At 36.6% G+C, this 27,998-nt stretch overlaps 2 long non-coding RNA genes across 2 annotated transcripts; one reads left to right on the forward strand and one right to left on the reverse strand.

Moving 5' to 3' along the window:
• Positions 1-98: 98 nt before the first annotated feature.
• LOC133543663 (uncharacterized) lies at positions 99-13,157 on the forward strand. The gene is made up of 5 exons (XR_009804468.1): positions 99-390; positions 803-931; positions 6,303-6,506; positions 6,608-6,710; positions 12,356-13,157. It is a non-coding gene; the product is annotated as an uncharacterized LOC133543663 (long non-coding RNA).
• Positions 6,166-18,321, reverse strand: LOC133543662 (uncharacterized). The gene is made up of 3 exons (XR_009804467.1): positions 18,146-18,321; positions 6,500-6,735; positions 6,166-6,414 (listed from the first exon to the last, which is right to left on the reverse strand). It is a non-coding gene; the product is annotated as an uncharacterized LOC133543662 (long non-coding RNA).
• Positions 18,322-27,998: the final 9,677 nt, after the last annotated feature.

Consider the following 27,998-nt stretch of genomic DNA (forward strand, 5'->3'; position numbering starts at 1 on the left):
CCCGGAGGACAAAAGCTGCGGTACAAAGACCAACTGAAAGGGATATTGAAGAGCTGCAACATCAAACCCCAGCAACTTCAGACAGCTGCAGCTAATTGATCGCTCTGGCGTTCGCTGTTGCATGACGAGGTCATGTTCCTGGAGGAGTGTCGGAACCAACAACGGAGGGATCAGCGGAGGCGAAGACACCACCCTGCAATTCCAAAATCATCCCAGCCCCCTGATCCAGGCCTGACATGTCCCCATTGTGTCAGGACGTGTGGTTCCAGGATTGAACTTCATAGTCATATGGAGTGGCATCGTCGCCAGCAACGATAGCCACCCACCAGAGCAACAAAATGGAAGCTACGTCATCTTCGATACGATGGACCGCCTAAGAGAAGAGAGGATGTATGTATTTATATATTTATATGTATATATATTAGGGCTGAGAGTCTTTGGGTGTCCCACGATTCGATTCAATATCGATTCTTGGAGTCACGATTCGATAATATACCGATTTTTTTCGATTCAACGCGATTCTGTATTCATTCAATACAAAGGATTTTAGCAGGATCTACCACAGTCTGCTGACATGCAAGCAAAGTAGTAGATTTGAAAAAAAAAGCTTTTATAATTGTAAAGGACAATGTTTTATCAACGTGAATGACTGCCTGCTGACTGCTTTTGTTGCAAAAAAGCTAAGTATCGTTCTGTGTGCTTTTAACTGTTTTGCAGATTTACTTACAACTTCTCAAACATATTTAATAGTTCAATTTAACTTGCAAATCACCCGATCTCTGTCTCACCACTCCGCCCTCAGCTAGCTAGCGACTAAGCTAACGAGGCTAGCGGAGAAATGCAGCACCGGTCTGAAGGAAGTTAGTCCCCCGCCACCGTGACCACCACTTCCCGAAGACAGCTGGCACCCCACTCGGCGACAGAAAGTTCTGTGAGTATGGCTTCCTGCGCTTCGTGCACTTTACTCATGGATAGGTTGGCTATGCTAGAGAGCCGTGTCCGCCAGTTAGAGCAGTGTAATTTCGTAACTTTAGATGTTGCGGACACATCTGCTAGCGTTAGCTGTAGCGAGCTAACTAGCCCAGCTTGTAGCAGCCCTAAGCGGCCTACAAGCTACGGTGTACCGGTTGAGACGCATAATAGATTTAGCCCTTTAGTTAGTCCTACACCCCAGTCTACCGGGCACCACACTTTAGTCATAGGGGACTACATCACCCGAAACATAAAGCTTAGCAAACCAGCCACAATTAAGTGTATTCCCGGGGGCAGAGCACCTGACATTGAAGCTAATCTTAAGGAGCTGACTCGCAACAGGCCTAGTAAACACGTACGACAGGCTAACCGCACCACTAGTTATGCGAACATAGATATACACGTTTGCTCTAATGACGTTAGGATGAGACAATCAGAGATTTCAAAGAGTCACATAATCTCGCTAGAAAGATGTCCAGGCATCGAGTAATTGTTTCTGGCCCCCTGCCTGGGAGAGGCAATGATGAGAGGTATAGCAGATTAGTCTCTCTTAACAAGTGGCTGGATAGCTTCTGTAGACAACAGGGACTTACGTTTATTGATAATTGGCCCTCTTTCTGGGGCAAACCTGGCTTGCTGAGGAAGGCGCTATCCTCTTGTCTTGGAACATAGATTTCGCATTGAGCCACATTTGACTAACTGCACTAGTGCAAGCCCGGTCACAAGCAATTGCAGAGCCTGCTAGCCTGGGTATGGAGTCAGTTAAATTAGAATTAGCCAGCGCCAGGCTGGATAAACCCTGTACACATAGCAATTTTCTTAGAATAATAAACAACTCACATAATGGTTTTTCTGCTATGACTACGTCAGAGTTAGAAATGCGTTCTACTGAGGTGGCAAATTATGATGAGTTCAGTTTAACGCGGCACCAAGTAGACAATCTGAAAATTCCCGTCATATCAATTCCTAGATATGGTCGTAGCTATTTTAAGTACACTGCGCATAATAAACGCAACATTATTAATATTGCTACTACGGATCATTTTATCAACAACTCCTTAAAACAGCCCACTACCTATAATATGGTCTTTCTAGACATCAGATCATTGTCTCCCAAAACGTTATTAGTTAATGAGGTCATTAGAGACAACAATCTTAACGTCATCGGTCTTAGCGAAACCTGGCTTAAACCAGACAACGTTTTTGCAATAAATGAGGCATCTCCTCCTAACTATACGAATGCGCATATTGCCCGTCCCCTTAAAAGGAGGGGGGCGCACTAATATACAACGAAAACTTTAATTTTAGTCCTAACTTAAATAATAAATATAAATCGTTTGAGGTGCTTTCTATGAGGTCTGCCACACCGCTGCCTCTGTGCCTGGCTGTTATCTACCGCCCCCGAGGGCCCTATTTGGACTTTATCAGTGAGTTCTCAGAGTTTGTTGCTGATCTAGTGACGCACGCCGATAATATAATCATAATGGGGGACTTTAATACCCATATGAATACCCCATCGGACCCAGCGTGCGTGGCGCTCCAGACTATAATCGATAGCTGTGGACTTACACAAATAATAAATGTACCGACGCATCACAGCGGTAATACGATATACCTAGTGCTTGTCAGAGGTATCACCGTTTCCAAAGTTATGATACTCCACTAAAGTAATGTCCGATCATTACCTTATAAAATTCGAGGTTCAGACTCATGTTCGGCAAGCTAATAATAATAATAATAACTGCTATAGCAGCCGCAACAATAATGCTGCCACAACAACTCTTGCTGGTCCACTGCCCTCGGTAATGGCACCATTCCCAAAGTATGTGGGCTCTATTGATAACCTCACTAACAACTTTAACCACGCCCTGCGCGAAACCATTGATAGTATAGCACCGCTGAAGTTAAAAAAAGGCTCCAAAAAGGCGTACGCCATGGTTTACAGAAGAAATTAGAGCTCAGAAATTCTTATGTAGAAAGCTGCAACGCAAATGGCGCACGACTAAACTTGAGGTGCACCATCAAGCATGGAGTGATAGTTTAATAACTTATAAACGCATGCTTACCTTAGCTAAAACTAATTACTCCAATCTCATCCGCCTTAATAAAAACGATCCCAAATTTTTGTTTAGTACAGTAGCATCGCTAACCCAACAAGGGACTCCTTCCAGTAGCTCCACCCATTCGGCAGATGACTTTATGAAGTTCTTTAATAAGAAAATTGAACTTATTAGAAAGGAGATTAAAGACAATGCGTCTCAGCTACAACTAGGTTCTATTAACACAGATACGACTATATACGGCGGATACTGCAAATATCCAAAATAGTTTCTCTCGTTTTGATGAAATAACAGAAGAATTGTTACGTGTAAATGGAATAAAACAAACATGTTTATTTGACCCACTTCCTGGGAAACTTTTTAAGGACTTCTTTGTATTATTAGGTCCATCATTGCTAAATATTATAAACTTATCACTTTCCTCGGGCACTGTTCCCCTAGCATTCAAAAAAGCGGTTATTCATCCTCTCCTTAAAAGACCTAACCTCGATCCTGACCTCATGGTAAACTACCGACCGGTGTCTCACCTTCCCTTTATTTCGAAAATCCTCGAAAAAATTGTTGCAGAGCAGTTAAATGAACACTTAGCGTCTAAAAATCTATGTGAAACCTTTCAATCCAGTTTCAGGGCAAATCACTCTACTAAGACAGCCCTCGCAAAAATGACTAATGATCTATTGCTAACGATAGATTCTGATGCGTCATCTATGTTGCTGCTCCTCGATCTTAGCGCTGCTTTCGATAGTCGATCACAATATTTTATTAGAGCGTATCAAAACACGAATTGGTATGTCAGACTTAGCCCTGTCTTGGTTTAACTCTTATCTTACTGACAGGGTGCAGTGCGTCTCCCATAACAGTGTGACCTCGGACTATGTTAAGGTAACGTGTGGAGTTCCCCAGGGTTCGGTCCTTGGCCCTGCACTCTTCAGCATCTACATGCTGCCGCTAGGTGACATCATACGCAAATACGGTGTTAGCTTTCACTGTTATGATCATGACACCCAACTCTACATGCCCCCAAAGCTGACCCACACGCCGGATTGTAGTCAGCTGGAGGCGTGTCTTAATGAAATTAAACAATGGATGTCAGCTAACGTTTTGCAACTCATCGCTAAGGAAACGAAAATGCTGATTATCGGTCCTGCTGAACAAAGACACTCATTTAATAATACCACTTGTGACAACCAAACATTTATCCACGTATTTAATAAACCACCGTAACATTTGAGAACCAATCAATTACACACCCATTTAATAAACCACCGTAACATTTGACAACCAATCAATTACACACCCATTTAATAACACCACCGTAACATTTGACAACCAATCAATTACACACCCATTTAATAACACCACCGTAACATTTGACAACCAATCAATTACACACCCATTTAATAAACCACACACCCATTTAATAAACCACCGTAACATTTGACAACCAAACAATTACACACCCATTTAATAACACCACCGTAACATTTGACAACCAATCAATTACACACCCATTTAATAACACCACCGTAACATTTGACAACCAATCAATTACACACCCATTTAATAAACCACACACCCATTTAATAAACCACCGTAACATTTGACAACCAAACAATTACACACCCATTTAATACAACCATAACATGTGACAACTAGGGGTGTAACGCTACACAAAAATGTTGGTTCGGTACATACCTCGGTTCAGAGGTCAGAGTTCGGTTCATTTTCGGTACAGTAAGAAAACAACAAAATATAAATTTTTTGATTTAACACATTTGATAAATCTTCCACCAAAAATATTTTTCTTTGTGGAATATTTGATGTGAAGTAAATCGGAAACTTGGATAGGTCAATAATTCATAATATTAATTTTTATTCAATATTATGTTTTGAGCAATGACAGTTTGAAAGAAAAAAAAACAGCTTTGTTTTATTAGTCAACATTGCAACTTTTTCTAAATTACATTTAGCCTTTAAGCTTTTTTATTTCACTTTTGTTTGTTTATTTTAATAGTATTTTTAGAATGTGCCATGGGCCTTTAAAACATTAGCTGTGTTCCGCAAATGGCCTCCGGGGCACACTTTTGACACCCGTGCTATAGATAACAAAAAGTGATAAATGTATGGGTAAAAAGCAGAGCCTGGCGACGCATGCGCGTTTATCATAAATCTCTCACTCTCTGTCTCTGGCCCGCCCTCACCAATGTTAACGCTGCATGCACCACTTTTTTGTTTTTAGCCCCTTTAACCCTGAACGTACATTGAAAATACACGCAACCATAACTTAAAATGCCGGACATTTGAGGCATTTAAGAAACTCCACCTGGACAGCTCCGCAAAGAGGACTTATCCCGTGAAAAGTGGAGGTGTGGTCAGTCTATCTACCAGTCGTTGCTAGCATGCTGTGTGTTGTTTTTTGATCGATTGAAACTTTTATTAGTAGATTGCACAATACAGTACATATTCCATTCAACACCCGAATACGTTTTTCAACTTGTTTAAGTCGGGGTCCACGTAAATGAATTCATGGTGCCTCGGTGTGCATTGTTTACACAACGTGCGATGCGGTACTTATATGTCCGTGTCGTTCAGTTCACCTCCGAACCAAACCGAAATCCCGTACCGAAAAGGTTCAATACAAATAGACGTACCGTTACACCCCTAGTGACAACCAAACAATTACACAAAGCTACTCGATAAAGAATCTGGATATTATCTTCAACCTAACTCTCTCGTTTGAGTCACACATTAAGAGTGTAACCAACACAACTTTCGTTTCAGTCACATTAGGAGTGTAAAACAGCCTTCTTTCATCTCCGTAATCTCCCTGAAATATGTCCTATTTTGTCCACTAGAGACTCTGAGATCATTATTAATCAGTTATTTACATCTCTCTACATTACTGTTATCTATTTTTTTCTGGCCTCCTTTTGTCTAGCATTAAAATATTAGTTGGTACAAAATGCTGCTGTTATACTTTTAACAAGAAAGTTTGATCATATTACACCTATACTATAGTGTTGTTGCGGTGCATGGTGTAAGAATGATAACGTGGATGAACAAATGAATGACAAAATAAGTAAGATTGTGTGACAAAACAGCGGGAAAAGAAGACTGCAGAGAGACGATGATGTTAGCTGCCAGCGTGTTTATTGACAACTCAGTATGTGAGTGCAGTGTGTGATTACCTTAAAGAGATGGAGTGTGACTATGTGTAAGTATTATCTGAGCGTGGTCACCAGAGGGTGTTGAGTGTGCGTGTTGAGATAGAGGTGGAAGTCCAAAAGAAGAAAAAGGCTTGGACGTCAGAGGGCAGGAGCGAGGTCTTGGTCCAGGGAGGCAAGAGGGAATCCAAAGTGGGTCCAGGTAGACGACGAGGAAGCTGGAGGACGACACAACACGAAAGACCGTCAACTCGACAGGAAGGGAACACAGGGAGCAAGAAGGCTGGAGATGTGTTGGCTTACTGTACTGGTAGGAGAAACTACGTTCTGGCACCGGATCTTAAGACGCGCTGGCTTATGAAGGCTGGTTGCTCATCACCGGCAGGTGTGTTGATTGCAGATCTCTTGCAGAGGCACACCCGCAGCGGAGAGGGAACACCTGTTGATGTGCTCCGCCATGCACTCAGTCCGCACAGCAGGAGGAGAAGCAGGAACGTGACCCATAACACATTGTGTAAGACTTGTGTACTGTTGTAGCGCTGCAGGGTGTAAGAATGAGAAATTAGTCACATGAATGAATACATGGATAACATTAGGTAAGAGTGTTGCATTGCATAGTGGAATAAACCAATTTTGACCTTGTAGATATCAAAAACCATGAGGACACAAATTAAATACATATTTAACATGTATTGTCGATGACAAGACCCCTAAAATTGACCTTGTAGAAAACAAAAACCATGAGGACACAAATTAAATACATACTGACCTTGTATTGTAGAAGACCAGACTCCTTAAAATTGACCTTGTAGATAACAAAAACCATGACAAAGGAAATACATATTGACCTTGTATTGTAGATGACCAGACCCCCAAAATTGACCTTGTATATAACAAAAACCACGAGACACAAATAAAATTCATATTGACCTTGTATTATAGATAACCAGACCCCCAAAATTGACCTTGTAGATAAATACCATGGCAAAAAATATATATTTACTTTGTATTGTAGATAACCAGAGCCCCCCAAAATTGACCTTCTAATTAATAGAAACCATGACAAATGAAATACATAGTGACCTTGTATTGTAGATGACCATACGTGCAAAAGTGACCTTGAAGATAAAAAGGACACAAATTAAATACAAATCGAACTTGGATTGTAGATGACCAGAACCCCAAAATTGACCTTGTAGTTAATAGAAACCATGACGACAAAATACATAAACTTATTGTAGATATCAAAAACATTAAAACAAAGGCCAAACCCTAACCCTAAAAAAGAAAAAGTCCCGAAATACATACCAACCTTGTAGTAACAAAAACCATGACAAATAAAATACAAATTGACCTTGTATTGTAGATTACCAGACTCTTTAAAATTGACCTTGTAGATAACAAAAAACATAACAAATTACATATTGACTTTGTAGTTAAAAACCATGACAAAAAAAATACATATTGACCTTGTATTATAGATGATCAGACGCCCCCCAAAATTGACCTTGTTGTTAATAGAAACCATGACACAAATAAAATATACATTGACCTTGTATTAGAGGATATCAAAAACCATGAAGAAACAAAAACAATGACAATATACGTACTGACCGTGTAGTTAAAATACAAATTTACCTTGTATTTTTGATGCCCACACTCCTTAAAATTGACCTTGTAGATAACAAAACTCATGACAAATTAAATACATATTGACCTTGTATTGTAGATATCACAAACCATGAGGAAACACAAACAGTGACACAGGTTAAATACATACTGACCATGTAGTTAAAAACCATGACACAAATAAAATACAAATTTACCTTGTATTGTAGGTGACCAGATTCTTTAAAATTGACCTTGTAGATAACAAAAAACATGACAAATTACATATTGACTTTGCAGTTAAAAACCATGACAAAAAAAAAATACATATTGACCTAGTATTATAGATGATCCCACACCCCCCAAAATTGACCTTGTTAATAAAAACCATGACAAATGAAATACATATTAACCTTGGATTGTAGATATCAAAAACCATGACAAAGGAAATACATATTGACCTTGTATTGTAGATGACCAGCCCCCAAAATTGACTTTGTAGATAACAAAAACCACGAGACACAAATAAAATTCATATTGACCTTGTAGATAAATACCATGGCAAAAAAATACATATTTACTTTGTATTGTAGATAACCAGAGCCCCCCAAAATTGACCTTGTAATTAATGGAAACCATGACAAATGAAATACATAGTGACCTTGTATTGTAGATGACCATAAGTGCAAAAGTGACCTTGAAGATAAAAAGGACAAATTAAATACAAATCGAACTTGGATTGTAGATGACCAGACCCCCAAAATTGACCTTGTGGTTAATAGAAACCATGACGACGACAAAATACCTAAACTTATTGGAGATATCAAAAACAGTAAAACAAAAAGGTCAAACCCTGACCCTAAACAAAAAAAAGGCCTGATATACATACCAACCTTGTAGTAACAAAAACCATGAGGACAAATGAAATACATATTGACCTTGTATTGTAGATATCACAAACCATGAGGAAACACAAACAGTGACACAGGTTAAATACATACTGACCTTGTAGTTAAAAACCATGACAAATTAAATACATACTGACCCTGTATTGTAGATAAATATACCCCCCCAAAAATTGACCTTGAAGATAAAAAAAAACAAAAAAAGTACATTTACCTTGTATTGTAGATATCAAAAACCATGAGGAAACAAAAACAATGACACAAAACCCCCCACAAATTGACCTTGTAGTTAAAAACTTTGGTCATCTACAATACAAGGTAAATATGTATTTTATTCGTCAAAGTTTTTGCTAACAACAAGGTCAATTTGTGGGGGGTTTTGTGTCATTGTTTTCTCATGGCTTTTGATATTTACAATACAAGGTCAATATGTATTTTATTTGTGTCCTCATGGTTTTTGTTAACTACAAGGTCAATTTGGGGGGGGGGGGGGGGGAGTCTGGTCATCTACAATGCAAGGTAAATATGTATTTTATTTGTCAGACAAAAACCATGAGGACAAATAAAATACATATTGACCTTGTATTGTAGATATCAAAAACCATGAGGAAACAAAAACAGTGACACAAGTTAAATACATACTGACCTTGTAGTTAAAAACCATGACTGGCAAAATACAAATTTACCTTGTATTGTAGATGAACAGACTCCTTAAAATTGACCTTGTAGATAAAAACCATGACAAATTAAATACATATTAACCTTGTATTGTAGATATCAAAAACCATGAGGAAAAAAAATTAATAAAAAAAGGCCCAAAATACATACAGACCTTGTAGTAACAAAAAGCATGACAAATAAAATACAAATTTACCTTGTATTGTAGAAGACAAGACTCCTTAAAATTGACCTTGTAGACAACAAAATCCATGGACACTAATTGAATACAAATTTACCTTGTATTATAGATGACCTGACTTCTTAAACTTGACCTAATAGATAAAAACCATGACAAATGAAATACATATTAACCTTGGATTGTAGATATCAAAAACCATGAGGGAAAACAAATAAAAATAAAAATAAAAAGTCCCAAAATACATACCAACCTTGTAGTAACAAAAACCATGACACAAATAAAATATACATTGACCTTGTATTGTGGATATCAAAAACCATGAGGAAACAAAAACAATGACAATATACATACTGACCGTGTAGATAAAATACAAATTTACCTTGTATTTTTGATGACCACACCTTAAAATTTACCTTGTAGATAAAAACCATGAAAAATGAAATACATATTGACCTTGTATTGTAGATATCACAAACCATGAGGAAACAAAAACAGTGACACAGGTTAAATACATACTGACTTGTAGTTAAAAACCATGACACAAATTAAATACATACTGACCCTGTATTGTAGATGACTAGACCCCACAAAATTGACCTTGAAGATAAAAAAAACATTACAAAAAAATACATTTACCTTGTAGATATCAAAAACCATGAGGAAACAAAAACAATGACACAAAACCCCCCACAAATTGACCTTGTAGTTAAAAACTTTGACGAATAAAATACATATTTACCTTGTATTGTAGATGACCAAAGTTTTTGTTAACTACGAGGTCAATTTGTGGGGGGGTTTGTGTCATTGTTTTTGATGGCACAAAATCCCCCACAAATTGACCTTGTAGTTAACAAAAACTTTGGTCATCTACAATACAAGGTAAATATGTATTTTATTCATCAGACAAAAACCATGAGGACACAAATAAAATACATATTGACCTTGTATTGTAGATATCAAAAACCATGAGGAAATAAAAACAGTGACACAAGTTAAATACATACTGACCTTGTAGTTAAAAAACATGACAAATAAAATACAAATTTACCTTGTATTGTAGATGAACAGACTCCTTAAAATTGACCTTGTAGATAACAAAAAACATGACAAATGAAATACATATTAACCTTGTATTGTAGATATCAAAAACCACGAGGAAAAAAAAAAAAGGCCCAAAATACATACCGACCTTGTAACAAAAAACATAAAATTCAAATTTACCTTGTATTATAGATGAGACACCCCCCAAAATTGACCTTGTTAATACAAACCATGACACAAATAAAATATATATTGACCTTGTATTGTAGATATCAAAAACCATGAGGAAACAAAAACAATGACACAATATACATACTGACCGTGTAGTTAAAATACAAATTTACCTTGTATTTTTGATGACCACACTCCTTAAAATTCACCTTGTAGATAACAAAAACCATGACAAATTAAATACATATTGACCTTGTAATGTAGATATCAAAAACCATGAGAGAAAAAAAAAAAAAAAAGGCCCAAAATACATAGACCTTGTAGTAACAAAAAGCATGACATATAAAATAAATATTGACCTTGTATTAGAGATGAGACACCCCCCAAAATTGACCTTGTTAATAGAAACCATGACACAAATAAAATATACATTGACCTTGTATTGTAGATATCAAAAACCAAGAGGAAACAAAAACAATGACACAATATACAGACTGACCGTGTAGTTAAAATACAAATTTACCTTGTATTTTTGATGACCACACTCCTTAAAATTGACCTTGTAGATAACGAAAACCATGACAAATTAAATTCATATTAACCTTGTATTGTAGATATCACAAACCATGAGGAAACAAAAACAGTGACACAGGTTAAATACATACTGACTTGTAGTTAAAAACCATGACACAAATTAAATACATACTGACCCTGTATTGTAGATGACTAGACCCCACAAAATTGACCTTGAAGATAAAAAACAAACAAAAAAAAACATCTACCTTGTATTGTAGATATCAAAAACCATGAGGAAATAAAAACTGACAAAAAACCCCCACAAATTGACCTTGTAGTTAACAAACTTTGGTCATCTACAATACAAGGTAAATGTGTATTTTATTTGTGTCCTCATGGTTTTTGTTAACTACAAGGTCAATTTTGGGGGGGGAAGGGGAGTCGGGTCATCTACAATACAAGGTAAATATGTATTTTATTAGTCAGACTCTCCTTCCCCCCCAAAATTGACCTTGTAGTTCACAAAACCATGACACAAATAAAATACATATTGACCTTGTATTGTAGATATCAAAAACCATGAGGAAACAAAAACAGTGACACAAGTTAAATACATACTGACCTTGTAGTTAAAAACCATGACACAAATAAAATAAATTTACCTTGTATTGTAGATGAACAGACTCCTTAAAATTGACCTTGAAGATAAAAAAGAAAATATACATAGACCTTGTATTGTAGACCAGACTCTACAAAATTGACCTTGAAGAAACAAAAAAAGTTTAGTTATTTTCAATTATTGCACCCACACAAGGAACCATTACATCAGCCTGGGGTGCAGCCTGAGTGGAGAAACAAAAAAAAAAACAGGGACGGAAAGGAATTTAGAACAAACATTTAAGACACATGAACACAAATCAAGTCATTTGCGGCAAAGAGGTGAGTTTTAAGCTGTGCTCTAAAAGTGTCCAGAGTGGTGGCGGACTTGACTTTCAGGGGGAGCTTATTCCATAGGCCAGGTACCATCATTGAAAATGCACAGTCTCTCTTTGTCACTAGGTTTGACTGTGGGACCTTCAAGGTCATCTGGTTGTCAGATCTGAGGCAACGACCAAGCCTGGAGCTGATAGGTTGGTCCAGGAGATGTTTGATGTAAGCTGGGGCAAGACCACGGAGCGCTTTGAAGACATACGTAAGGATCTTAAATTTCACTCTGTGCTTCACCAGGAGCCAGTGAAGGGAGGAGAGGATGGGAGAAATGTGTTCCCTCATTTTTGTGCCTGTCACCAGCATTTTGTACCAACTGCATGCTATATATGGTCTTGTCAGTGACCCCAGCATAGAGGGCATTCCATTAGTCCAGTCTGCAGAAGATGAGCATGAACACGACCCTCTAAGTCACTGGGGGAGAGGACAGACTTGATCTTGGCTATTGTGCACAGTTGGGGGGTTGGAGTTCCCGAACAGAAGAATTTCACTCTGTCATTGAGCTGCAGGAAATTTTGACATCCACTCTTTTATGTCCTGCAAGCAGTCCTTCAAATGGTCCAGTCCAGAGGGATCGTCTGTCTTGAGTGGAAGATAGATTTAGTATCATCAGTGTAGAAATGAAAGGAAATTTTATGGCGATGAATGACTTGGCTGAGGGAGAGCATGTAGATGGAGAACAGGATGGAACCCAGTATTGAGCCCTAGGGACCCCTCAGGTGAAGGTGGCACAGCGGGAGGAATGTTTGGCTCTGTTCACAGAGAAGGTTCCGTTGTTGATGGAGGACGTAAACCAGCACAGGGCTATGTTAGTGATGCCAACCTCTTATTTCCCCAGATACACAATACATCCAACATTGGCCGGCCACACACACACACACACACAAGCAGCAACTATCACCCCCCCCCGCCTCGGGTGAAGGTAATGTAACTATTGTAAACCAGACTTTCAAACCAAGGATGGCACAATATTTATTTAAACCCCAAAATGTCAAAAGATGAACAACAACAAGAAAGTCAGCACCAACATCTCTGCAGATGTTTGGTGATGCATGGAGAGCTAAGAACCTTTTGTAAATACATCTTACATAAAGCATCACAAGTGCAAAAATATTCACAGCGTACTTTTCAGCTTGGAGATCACAACTTTGAAATGTCCCAACACCCAGCTTTTGACAACCATAGTTGGACCAAATCAGTGAGGGCAGGTGTGTTCACCTGTAGCAAACACTAATCAGTGAGGGCAGGTGTGTTCACCTGTAGCAAACACTAATCAGTGAGGGCAGGTGTGTTCACCTGTAGCAAACACTAATCAGTGAGGGCAGGTGTGTTCACCTGTAGCCAACACTCAGCCCCACCTTCATTCATCCATCCATTTCCTACCACTTATTTCCTTTGGTGTCAGATGCCTATCTCAGCTACAATCGGGCCAGAAGGCGGTGTAAACCCTGGACATGTCACCACCTCATCACAGGACCAAGTTAACATCATAAAAGGAAAATGCTACGCCCACCCTTCTTTCTTTCTTTGTGGACACGCCTACTTTGGTCATGTGCATTACGTTTTCATAACATGGTCACTACTGCCTACTTTGTCTTGTTATATCCTTATTTTACTGTTATATATATATATATATATATATATATATATATATATATTTTTTTTTTTTTCCCCATTGTTGCTTTTTATTTTTTATTCTTATTGTAATTCTCTGTGTTTCCATTTAAACCCCCATTATTTACTTTTATTTTAATTGATCTCAACTCTGTACACTGCTGCTAGAATTTTAATTTTCCTGAAGGAATCAATAAAGTACTATCTATGTTGACATTCACAAGATGCCTGCATGAAATGTATCTTTATCTCAGGACAAAAATAAACACTCCAAAACATATACATATGGAGCCTATGTATTGTTAATGCTCATTGACATGCTCCACACATATGCATTATAAATGCTCATTGACATGCTCCACACGTATGTATTATAAATGCTCATTGACATGCACCACACATATGTATTATAAATGCTCATTGACATGCTCCACACATGTATTATAAATGCTCATTGACAAGCTCCACACGTATGCATGTATGTATTGTTAATGCTCATTGACAGACTCCACATGCATGTATGTGTTGTTAATGCTTATTGACATGCTTGACATGACATACAAACATGTCAAGCCTGTCAATAAACATCAACAATACATGTCAAGCATGTAAATGAGCATAAACAATACACACATTCATACATGCCGGGGCCTGTAAATGACCATAAACAATACATACATGTCGGGCATGTAAATGACCATAAACAATACATACATGCCGCGCCTGTAAATGAACATGAGTAAGACATACATGCCGCGCCTGTATACGAGCATAAACAATACATACATGCCGCGCCTGTATAAGAGCATAAATACATACATGTCAGGCCTGTAAAAGAGCATAAACAATACATACATGCCGGGCCTGTATACGAGCATAAATACATACATGTCAGGCCTGTAAAAGAGCATAAACAATACATACATGTCAGGCCTGTAAAAGAGCATAAAACACAACATACATAAACATTGGCGTCGCACACGACCAACGCCAAACAGATTAGTCCGCCCTGAGATGGGTAGGTTTGGAGTTCAAACCCCGCCTGAGTCATACCAAAGACTATAAAAATGGGAGCCATTACTCCCCTGCTTGGCACTCAGAATCAAGGGTTGTAATTGGGGGTTTAATCACCGAAATGTATTCCCGAGCTCAGCCACCACTGCTGCTCACTGCTCCCCTCACCTCCCAGGAAGTGATCCAGGGTGAGGAGTCAAATGCAGATAATTTTGCCACACCTAGTGGGGGACAATTATTGGTACTTGAACATTGGCCTCAGACTACCAACGCCAAACCAACATTAGCCTTGTCGACGACCGTCAGGAACAAGAGTGAAGCGTCTTGCTCAAGGACACAACGTACATGACGAGGTCAATAGAAGGTGGGAATTGAACCAGGAATTAAAACTAGGGGAGACAGGACCTTCTCTGTGGTCGGCCCTAAGCTGTGGAACACTGTGGCCCTCCATACTCAAACTGCTCCCGATGTGGAGTGTTTTAAGTCTCGTCTTAAGACCCATTTTTATTCTTTGGCTTTTAACACTACGTGAGTTGTGTGGTCAGAAAATATAATCCTTTAAGTTTACAATTCAGAAAGTTTTATAAAGCATAATTGTAAGCACACTACCACAAAACACAAATTGCTAGCCTCCAATGTTATGAACATTTTTTACAGTTGCATTGTATTGAAAATGAGGACATAGCAAAACATTTATTCCTTTCGTGGGAAAATATATACATAGAATGGAATGTACTTTATTGATCCTTGGGGGATATTCATAATATATATATATATATACATACATACACACACACACACACACACACACACACACATATATATCTCATTGTTTGTAAGTGAACTGTGGTGTTGAATTTCCCCCAAGGATCAATAAAGTACATTCTATTCTATGTATATATTTATTATTAATTTTTATTTTTTTTCAGTCATTGGTGGAGCTTAAGATAGTATTCGAATGTTTTTAATATTGTTGTGCCGCACTTTGGAAACAATTTGTTTAAATGTGCTATATACGGTAAATAAAGTGGATTGGAAGAATCCACAGGTTGCTGGCACGGTCACTCTACCAACCACGCAGTCCACAAAATAAGGCTCCGAATCTTTGGGTGTCCCACGATTCGATATAGATTCTTGAGGTCGCAATTTGATTATAATTCGATTTTTTCTATTCAACGCGATTCTCAATTCACAACAATATTTTTCCAATTGAAAAGGATTGTGTATTCATTCAATACATAGATTTCAGCAGGATCTACCCCAGTCTGCTGACATGCTAGCAGAGTAGCAGATTTGTGTAAAAAGCTTTTATAATTGTAAAGGACAATGTTTTATCAACTGATTGCAATAATGTGAATTTGTTTATACTATTAAAAGGAAGCAAAAATATGACTTATTTTATCTTTGTGCAAACATTGGACACAGTGTGTTGTCCAGCTTATGAGATGCCTTGCAAGTGTAAGCCACTGTGACACTATTGTTCTTTTTTATTATTTTTATAAATGTCTAATGATAATGTCAATGAGGGATTTTTAATCACTGCTATGCTGAAATCCTAATCATTTTTTTTTAGTTGATTTTTCTAAAAATGAGAATTGATTCTGAATCGCACAATATGAGAATCGTGATTCTAATTCGAATTGATTTTTCCCCACACCCCTACTAATAAATATTAAAATCTATAAAGCGCACACACACACCAAAAAGCAGCAACTATCACACCCCGCCTTGGGTGAAGGTCATGTAAGCATTGTAAACTGGACTTTCAAACCAAGGACGGCAAAACATGCAGTTTAACACTTTAACATTTATTTAAACCCCAAAATGTCAAAGGTGAACAACAACAACAAGAAGAAAGCCAGCACCAACATCTCTGCAGATGTTTGGTGATGCATGGAGAGCTGACAACTTTATGTAAATACACCTTAAACAAAGCATCACAAGTGTAAAAGTATTCACAGCGGACTTTTGAGCTTGGAGATCCCAACTTTGAAATGTCCTTCTAAACACCCAGCTTTTGACAACCATAGTTGGACCAAATCAGTGAGGGCAGGTGTGTTCACCTGTAGCAAACACTAATCAGTGAGGGCAGGTGTGTTCACCTGTAGCAAACACTAATCAGTGAGGGCAGGTGTGTTCACCTGTAGCAAACACTCAGCCACACCTTGACTCTCTTAGCCAGCAGTTGAGAGCCATGGTGACTGACAGCTTGTCAGCAACTAAATGTGTCTTGTTTCTACATGTTGTGTTCCTAACATGTGCATGTTTGTCACTAAATGTGTGTTTCTACATGTTGTGTTCCTAACATGTGCATGTTTGTCACTAAATGTGTGTTTCTACATGTTGTGTTCCTAACACATGTGCATGTTTGTCACTAAATGTGTGTTTCTACATGTTGTGTTCCTAACACATGTGCATGTTTGTCACTAAATGTGTGTTTCTACATGTTGTGTTCCTAACACACGTGCATGTTTGTCACTAAATGTGTGTTTCTACATGTTGTGTTCCTAACACATGTGCATGTTTGTCACTAAATGTGTGTTTCTACATGTTGTGTTCCTAACACATGTGCATGTTTGTCACTAAATGTGTATTTCTACATGTTGTGTTCCTAACATGTGCATGTTTGTCACTAAATGTGTGTTTCTACATGTTGTGTTCCTAACATGTGCATGTTTGTCACTAAATGTGTGTTTCTACATGTTGTGTTCCTAACACATGTGCATGTTTGTCACTAAATGTGTGTTTCTACATGTTGTGTTCCTAACATGTGCATGTTTGTCACTAAATGTGTGTTTCTACATGTTGTGTTCCTAACACATGTGCATGTTTGTCACTAAATGTGTGTTTCTACATGTTGTGTTCCTAACACATGTGCATGTTTGTCACTAAATGTGTGTTTCTACATGTTGTGTTCCTAACACATGTGCATGTTTGTCACTAAATGTGTGTTTCTACATGTTGTGTTCCTAACACATGTGCATGTTTGTCACTAAATGTGTGTTTCTACATGTTGTGTTCCTAACACATGTGCATGTGCAGCGCGAATCAAACAATTTTCAAGCAGCAATAAAGCACACAGTAGAAGCATCAAGACAAACAATAGAACGCCAGTGTAAAAGAGCAAACTGTCACAGCAACACAAACACAACTTTAAATCAGCAATAAAGCACACGGTAGAAGCATGAAGACAAACAATAGAACGCCAGTGTAAAAGAGCAAAGTATTACTCACTGCGAATAAAACCCGTCCGATCCACATCCGTCAAAAAAGAATAATGATGAAGCAGTGAAGGAGGGACTCAGGTGGAACTAAATACAACTAATTAAACGAGGAACAGGTGTGCAGACACGGAGCAGAGAGTAAAGGTGCCACAAAAGACAGAGAGCAAACAGGAAACAGTAAGAAAATAAGAGCAGCAGGACAGGAAGTGATTTCAAAGACAGGAAAAGCAAACATGATCAAAGTGTCAGTAGCACTTCTGACACATCTATATATATATTAGACCAGGGTCTCAGACACGTGAGATCTTATTTTGCGGCTCCCACGCTAATATGAAAGTTGAATGTTAGTGAGAGTTTGATATGAATGGTGCTTGACAGCGTTGTGGGCGGAGCTGAAGGAATCCACCAATCACGGTGTGCTATATGGCTCTCCAACAGTGACGTCACTTGTGTGACGCAGGCAGAGACAGGTTTGAAATAAAGTTAAAAACGATGATGCTGTGTTCCAAATTTAAGTTATTTAATGAATCTAATTGAGCCTATGGCTTTGCACCTCGTTTATTTTATATATATATATATATACATATATACATATAAATATATGTATATATATATTTTTATTTTGTTATTTTTTTATTTTTTTATTCTATTTTTGTTATTTTGAATTTTCAACCCCCTGACGCTGTTTTGTACTGTTTTCATAATGTTTTGTAATGTTTTATATTGTTGTTGGACTTACTGTTTGTAATTGTTGAAATATATAAATAAACATTTTAAAGAAAAAAAGGTTTGAAATAAAGTTAAAAACGATGATGCTGTGTTCCAAATTTAAGTTATTTAATGAATCTGAATGAGCCACTTTGCAACTGCTTTATTATATATTTTTTTTTTTTACTTTGAATTTACAACCCCCTGGCGCTGTTTTGTACTGTGTTTATGTTTTGTAATGTTTTATACTGTTTTTGAACTATTTTGATTATTGTTTCTCATCTGTTTGTTATTGTGGAAATTGTTGAAACATTTAAAAAAAGAAAAACGTTTTGAAATAAAGTGGTCCTCGTGTAAAACTAGAGCCTCCGTTTTTGTTATTGTAAGCGAGAGTTTATATATGTCGCCTATACTGTATAAAAGTACAAAATAAGAAAGAGGGAGGCTGCAGTTTTACACTTTATTTAGGACCACTTTATTTACTTTCTTTCAAAAACCTCCGCTCCACTCAACCTGTCACCACTTCCGCTCCTCGGGCCTTCAAAATAAGACTCCAAGGCATATACTGTAGAAGAGCTTCTAACAGGAACTTAACATCACAAAGAGGCAAGCCCATAAAAATAGGTTACATACCTCCCCTCCTACAGAAAGAAACGTCCTCGTTTCAACACAATAACAGGATAAGTGCAAAAACAACACAGGCAGTTAAAACAAAAACAAACAAATATATTAACCTGTCCCCCAAAATATACAGAGCCTCACAACACACAACAACAACAACAACAAAATGTAACCGATGGTTTATATATGTCGCCTATACTGTATAAAAAATAGGTGCAACCTGTTTTATGGGCTTGCCTCTTTGTGATGTTAAGTTCCTGTTATAAGCTGTTATACAGTATTTGCCTCGAGCTCTTACTTTGAAGTCGCTAAGAGCGGAAGTGGTGAGAGTTTGAGTGGAGCGGAGGTTTTTGAAAGAAAGTAAATAAAGTGGTCCTCGTGTAAAACTGGAGCCTCCCTCGGTGTTTGTTATTTTGTACTTTTATACAGTATAGGCGACATATATAAACATCTTCGCTCCACTCAACATGTCACCACTTCCGCTCTTAGGGCCTTCAAAGTAAGAGCTCAAGGCATAGAATGTATAACAGCTTTGACCAGGAACTTCATTCATCCATCCATTTCCTACCGCTTATTCCCTTTGGGGTGGCGGGGGGCGCTGGTGCCTATCTCAGCTACAATCAGGCGGAAGGCGGGGTACACCCTGGACAAGTGGCCATCTCATCACAGGGCCAACTAAACATCAGAAAATGAAAGAGGCTCCGCCCCCTTCCTTCTTTCTGTGTGGCCACGCCCACTTTGGTCATGTTGACATTGATAAGGTGTCTTCATGAAGTTGATCTTCATCTCAGGACAAAAGTAAAGACTTCAAGTACTGCATCATCTCTTCCTTTACTAGTACTTGACAAAGTCACTTGGAAGTAGGAGTACATCAAAGTACAACACAAGTACCTTGCTGAAAATAACACTCATTATTAAATTGCAGGACATTCACCTATTTGTTACCTAATGTTAACGTACAACATGTAAATTAAACATACATTTAGTTATCATTTCATAATATCAACATTTATTCACATTCAGATATTTAATGGTCACACATTCTGTTACTTATTACTTTTATTATTTATTCTTTGAAATGAAGCATATATTCATGTATTATTCTCAACATACATATATAAGTATTCCTTTGTTTTTATTGTACACAGTAGTCATTTTCTACCTTCAAGTACTTATTACTATGATTACTGTTAATAAGTGAAGGGAAAGCAGGTGCCTTGCCCAAGGACACATCGGCACTGACTCGGATGGCAGAAGCGGGGATCGAACCTGGAACCTTTCGAGTTGCTCCACCATCTGAGCCACGCTATGACTTTCCCCATTAGCGTAGTGTTACTATAATTACTAGTATTACTATTCAAATGTGTTTTTTCTTCAATCTTCATCTTGGGAGTTCTTGTCCGGCAGTGAAAATACAAAGAAAAAGGAACAAAAAAAATCCACCTTGTTTGTTATTTGTCAACCAAAGCAAAGAAAAAAAGTTATTTTTGTTGGTGTAATAATAAAAAGAAGACTATTTTTTGAATATTTTTTTTATTAAAAACAGTCAGAAACGTTTTTTATTTCGGAGACAAAAGTGCTGACTGGACGACTTTGGTTGGACTTTTAGAACTACCATATACAAATAGAAGACTAACATTCTTTACAGTTTTTCTTTTTGTACAGTGGTGTGACAGTAAACCATGTAACAACGTGGACTGGAGTACTACCAAAGTACAGTAGTACTACTAAAGAGAGACAAGTGAATTCCTATATATATATATATATACTGTATATATATATATATATATATACACATATACACATACATATATATATATATATATATATATACATATATATATACACATACATATATATATATACACATATACACATACATATATATATATATATATATATATACATATATATATACACATACATATATATATATACACATATACACATACATATATATATATATATACATATATATATACATATATATATACACATACATATATATATATACACATATACATATATATATACATACATGCATTTAGGTCTCATCTTAAAACTCATTTGTATACTCTAGCCTTTAAATAGACTCCCTTTGTAGACCAGTTGATCTGCCGTTTCTTTTCTTTTTCTCCTATGTCCCACTCTCCCTTGTGGAGAGGGTCCGGTCCGATCCGGTGGCCATGTACCGCTTGCCTGTGTATCGGCTGGGGACATCCCTTCGCTGCTGATCCGCCTCCGCTTGGGGATGTTTTCCTGCTGGCTCTGCTGTGAGTCCCGTGACTCTCGCTGCTGTGTTGGATCCGCTTTGGACTGGACTCTCGCAACTGTGTTGGATCCATTATAGATTGAACTTGCACAGTATCATGTTAGACCCGCTCGACATCCATTGCTTTCCTCCTCTCCAAGGTTCTCATAGTCATCATTGTCACCAACGTCCCACTGGGTGAGTTTTCCTTGCCCTTATGTGGGCCTACCGAGGATGTCGTAGTGGTTTGTGCAGCCCTTTGAGACACTTGTGATTAAGGGCTATATAAGTAAACATTGATTGATTGATTGAAGAACAACATTTCTCAAAGTGCAATTGCAAGACATTTAGGGATTTCAACATCTACGCTCCATAATATCATCAAAAGGTTCAGAGAATCTGGAGAAATCACTCCACGTAAGCGGCATGGCCGGAAACCAACATTGAATGACCGTGACCTTCCATCCCTCAGACGGCACTGTATCAAAAACTGACATCAATCTCTAAAGGATATCACCACATGGGCTCAGGAACACTTCAGAAAACCACTGTCACTAAATACAGTTGGTCGCTACATTTATCAACAACATCCAGAAACGCTGCCGGCTTCTCTGGGCCCGAGATCATCTAAGATGGACTGATGCAAAGTGGAAAAGTGTTCTGTGGTCTGACGAGTCCACATTGCAAATTGTTTTTGGAAATATTCTACATCGTGTCATCCGGACCAAAGGGGAAGTGAACCATCCAGACTGTTATCCACGCAAAGTTGAAAAGCCAGCATGTGTGATAGTATGGGGGTGCATTAGTGCCCAAGGCATGGGTAACTTACACATCTGTGAAGGCACCATTAATGCTGAAAGGTACATACAGGTTTTGGAACAACATATACTGCCATCTAAGTGCCGTCTTTTTCATGGACGCCCCTGCTTACTTCAGTAAGACAATGTCGAACCACATTCAGCACGTGTTACAACAGCGTGGCTTCATAAAAAAAGAGTGCGGGTACTTTCCTGGCCCGCCTGCAGTCCAGACCTGTCTCCCATGGAAAATGTGTGGTGCATTATGAAGCGTAAAATAGGACAGCGGAGACCCCGGACTGTTGGAAGGACTGAAGCTCTACATAAAACAAAAATGGGAAAGAATTCCACTTTCAAAGCTTCAACAATTAGTTTCCTCAGTTCCCAAACGTTTATTGAGTGTTGTTAAAAGAAAAGGTGATGTAACACAGTGGTGAACATGCCCTTTCCCAACTACTTTGGCACGTGTTGCAGCCATGAAATTCTAAGTTAATTATTATTTGCAAAAAAAAAAGTTTATGAGTTTGAACATCAAATATGTTGTCTTTGTAGCATATTCAACTGAATATGGCTTGAAAAGGATTTGCTCTATTGATAACTTCACTAACAACTTTAACGATGCCCTGCACGAAACCATTGATAGTATAGCACTGCTAAAGTTAAATAAGGCTCCAAAAAAGCGCACCCCGTGGTTTACAGAAGAAACTAAAGCTCAGAAATTATTATGTAGAAAGCTGGAACACAAATGGCGCACAACTAAACTTGATGTTCACCAACAAGCATGGAGTGATAGTTTAATAACTTATAAACGCATGCTTACCTTAGCTAAAACTAAATATTACTCAAATCTCATCCGCCTTAATAAAAACGATCCATAATTTTTGTTTAGTACAGTAGCATCGCTAACCCAACAAGGGACCCCTTCCAGTAGCTCCACCCACTCGGCAGATGACTTTATGCCCACATATGTGGTCCTCTCCAAGGTTTCTCATAGTCATCATGGTCGACGTCCCACTGGGCTGAGTTTTTCCTTGCCCTTATATGGGCCCTTACAAGAATGTCGTTGTGGTTTGTGCAGCCCTTTGAGGCACTTGTGGTTTAGGGCTATATAAAAAAACATTGATTGATTGATTGATTGATGTACCACAGTGTATGTACACAAACCACAGTGTATGTACACAAACCACAGTGTATGTACACAAACCACAGTGTATGTGCCACTAGTAGTACACAAACCACAGTGTATGTACACAAACCACAGTGTATGTGCCACTAGTAGTACACAAACCACAGTGTATGTACACAAACCACAGTGTATGTGCCACTAGTAGTACACAAACCACAGTGTATGTACACAAACCACAGTGTATGTACACAAACCACAGTGTATGTACACAAACCACAGTGTATGTACACAAACCACAGTGTATGTACACAAACCATAGTGTATGTACACAAACCACAGTGTATGTGCCACTAGTAGTACACAAACCACAGTGTATGTACACAAACCACAGTGTATGTGCCACTAGTAGTACACAAACCACAGTGTATGTACACAAACCACAGTGTATGTACACAAACCACAGTGTATGTGCCACTAGTAGTACACAAACCACAGTGTATGTACACAAACCACAGTGTATGTGCCACTAGTAGTACACAAACCACAGTGTATGTACACAAACCACAGTGTATGTGCCACTAGTAGTACACAAACCACAGTGTATGTACACAAACCACAGTGTATGTACACAAACCACAGTGTATTTACACAAACCACAGTGTATGTACACAAACCACAGTGTATGTACCACTGGTAGTACACAAACCACAGTGTATGTACACAAACCACAGTGTATGTACACAAACCACAGTGTATGTGCCACTAGTAGTACACAAACCACAGTGTATGTACCACTGGTAGTACACAAACCACAGTGTATGTACACAAACCACAGTGTATGTACCACTGGTAGTACACAAACCACAGTGTATGTACACAAACCACAGTGTATGTGCCACTAGTAGTACACAAACCACAGTGTATGTACCACTGGTAGTACACAAACCACAGTGTATGTACACAAACCACAGTGTATGTACCACTGGTAGTACACAAACCACAGTGTATGTACCACTATTAGTACACAAACCACAGTGTATGTACCACTGGTAGTACACAAACCACAGTGTATGTACACAAACCACAGTGTATGTACACAAACCACAGTGTATGTACACAAACCACAGTGTATGTACACAAACCACAGTGTATGTACACAAACCACAGTGTATGTACCACTAGTAGTACACAAACCACAGTGTATGTACACAAACCACAGTGTATGTGCCACTAGTAGTACAAAACATGTATTTATTATGCATACAATAAACATGTATTATTCATACACTAAACATGTATTTAATAATCATATACTAAACATATATTTAATATTATACTAATTATATATTTAATATCCATACGCTAAAAATGTATTATTCATACACTAAACATGTATTTAATATTTGTATACTAAACATGTATTTAATATTAATACACTGAACATGTATTTAACAATCATATACTAAACACATATTTAATATTCATATACTAATAATATTTTTTAACATTCATACAGTAAACATGTATTTATTATTCTCTAAATAAGGCGCACTCGGAAATAATTTATTTGTGTGCAATTGCGGCATGTATTAAATAATTATACACTAAACATATATTTCATTTATACGCCAAACATGTATTTAATATTTATACACTAAACATGCATTTAATATTTATGCACTAAACATGTATTTAATATTAATTCACCAAACATGTATTTAATATTAATACACTAAACATCTGTTTAATATTTATACACTCAAAGTGTATTTAATTTTAACACACTAAACATATTTATTATAAACTAATTATATATTTAATATTCATACATTATACATGTATTTAATATTAAACATGTATCTAACATTTGTACACTAAACATGTATTTAATATTAATACACTGAAAATGTATTTAATATCAATACACTGAACATGTATTTAATAATCATAAACTAAACGTATATTTAATAATATATTAATCATGTATTTAATATTCATACAGTAAACATGTATTTATTATTCTCTAAATAAGGCACACTTGGAAATAATGAATTTCTTTATGTGTGCAGTTGCAGCAGAAGTCCACAGGAGGGCGCACGTTCCCTCTTCATAAATCTGGTCCTCTCTCTCTCTCTCTCTCTCTCTCTCTCTCTCTCTCTCTCCCTCCCTCTCTCTCTCTCTCTCTCTCTCTAGCTCTTCCCTCCCCTCCCCCCCACATAAGTTATGTGTTTGGTTTTATCGGCCAGTGGCCATTTTCCTATTTTTTTAACTTCAGTTATGTGTCTATCATTATATATATTATATTCTTTTACAGCCCAGCCCTATGTTTTTTTTTTTTTTCAAATTATGTTTCTTTTTCAATAGATTTCAATTTGTTGCCTTTTGCAATATATAGTGACATCATTTTATGCCCAGCCCTATCGGCTTTTTTTCCATTGTTTTGCTATTTTTTTCTATCGATGTGTCATGCTATTAAATTGATATAGTTTAACGGCCCAGCCCTTTGGGGATTTTTTCAGAATTATTTTTTTTTAATTGATGTTTTGCGATAAATATTGATATTGTTTTATTGCGCAGCCCTATCAGCCTTTTTCATTTTTATTGATTTATTTATTTTTACATAAGTTAGGTTTCTCAAACACATATTCATACACTAAACATGTATTTAATATTTATACACTAAACATGTATTTAATATTTATACACTAAACATGTATTTAATATTTATACACTAAACATGTATTTAATATTAATACACTAAACATGTATTTAATATTAATACACTAAACATGTATTTAATATTAATACACTAAACATGTATTTAATAATTATACACTAAACATATATTTAATATTTATACACTAAACATGTATTTACTATTTATACACTAAACAGGTATTTAATATTTATACACTAAACAGGTATTTAATATTCATACACTAAACATGTCATTAATATTTATACACTAAACATGTATTTATTATTAATACACTAAACATGTATTTCAAAATCATACACTAAAGATGTATTTAATATTTATACACTAAACATATATTTAATATTTGTACACTAAACAGGTGTTTAATATTCATACACTAAACATGCATTTAATATTAATACACTAAACATGTATCTAATAATTATACACTAAACATGTATTTAATATTCATACACTAAACATGTATTTAATATTCATACACTAAACATGTTTTTAATATTTATACACTAAACATGTATTTGATATTCATACACTAAACATGTATTTAATATGCTTTCACTAAAATATATATTTAATACTCATACACTAAACATGTATTTAATATGCTTTCACTAAAATATATATTTAATACTCATACACTATACATGTATTTAATATTCATGCACTAAACATGTATTTAATTTTCATTCACTAAAATATATATTTAATATTCATACACCATACATGTATTTAATATTTATACACTAAACATGTATTTAATATTCATACACTAAACATGTATCTAATATTTATACACTAAACATGTATTTAATATCCATTAATTAAACATGTATTTAATATTTATACACTAAAAAAACTCTTTAATATTCATACACTAAAATATATTTAATATTCATACACTAAACATGTTTTAATATGCATACACTAAAATATATTTAATATTCATACACTAAACATGTATTAAATATTCATACACTAGACATGTATTTAATATTCATGCACTAAACATGTATATAATATTCATACACCAACATGTATTTAATATCCATTAATTAAACATGTATTTAATATTTATACACTAAAAAACCCTTTAATATTCATACACTAAGACTAAGACTTCCATCTTGGTCTACCTTACATTACATTAGACACAGTAAATATTAGGACTTTTATCTTGGTCTACCTTACATTACATTAGACACAGTAAATATTAGGACTTTTATCTTGGTCTACCTTACATTACATTAGACACAGTAAATATTAGGACTTCCATCTTGGTCTACCTTACATTACATTAGACACAGTAAATATTAGGACTTTTATCTTGGTCTACCTTACATTACATTAGACACAGTAAATATTAGGACTTCCATCTTGGTCTACCTTACATTACATTAGACACAGTAAATATTAGGACTTCCATCTTGGTCTACCTTACATTACATTAGACACAGTAAATATTAGGACTTCCATCTTGGTCTACCTTACATTACATTAGACACAGTAAATATTAGGACTTCCATCTTGGTCTACCTTACATTACATTAGACACAGTAAATATTAGGACTTTTATCTTGGTCTACCTTACAATACATTAGACACTGTAAATATTAGGACTTTAATCTTGGTCTACCTTACATT

The sequence above is a fragment of the Nerophis ophidion genome, linkage group LG26 (genome assembly GCF_033978795.1).
Source record: "Nerophis ophidion isolate RoL-2023_Sa linkage group LG26, RoL_Noph_v1.0, whole genome shotgun sequence".
NCBI classification, from domain to species: Eukaryota; Metazoa; Chordata; class Actinopteri; order Syngnathiformes; family Syngnathidae; genus Nerophis; species Nerophis ophidion.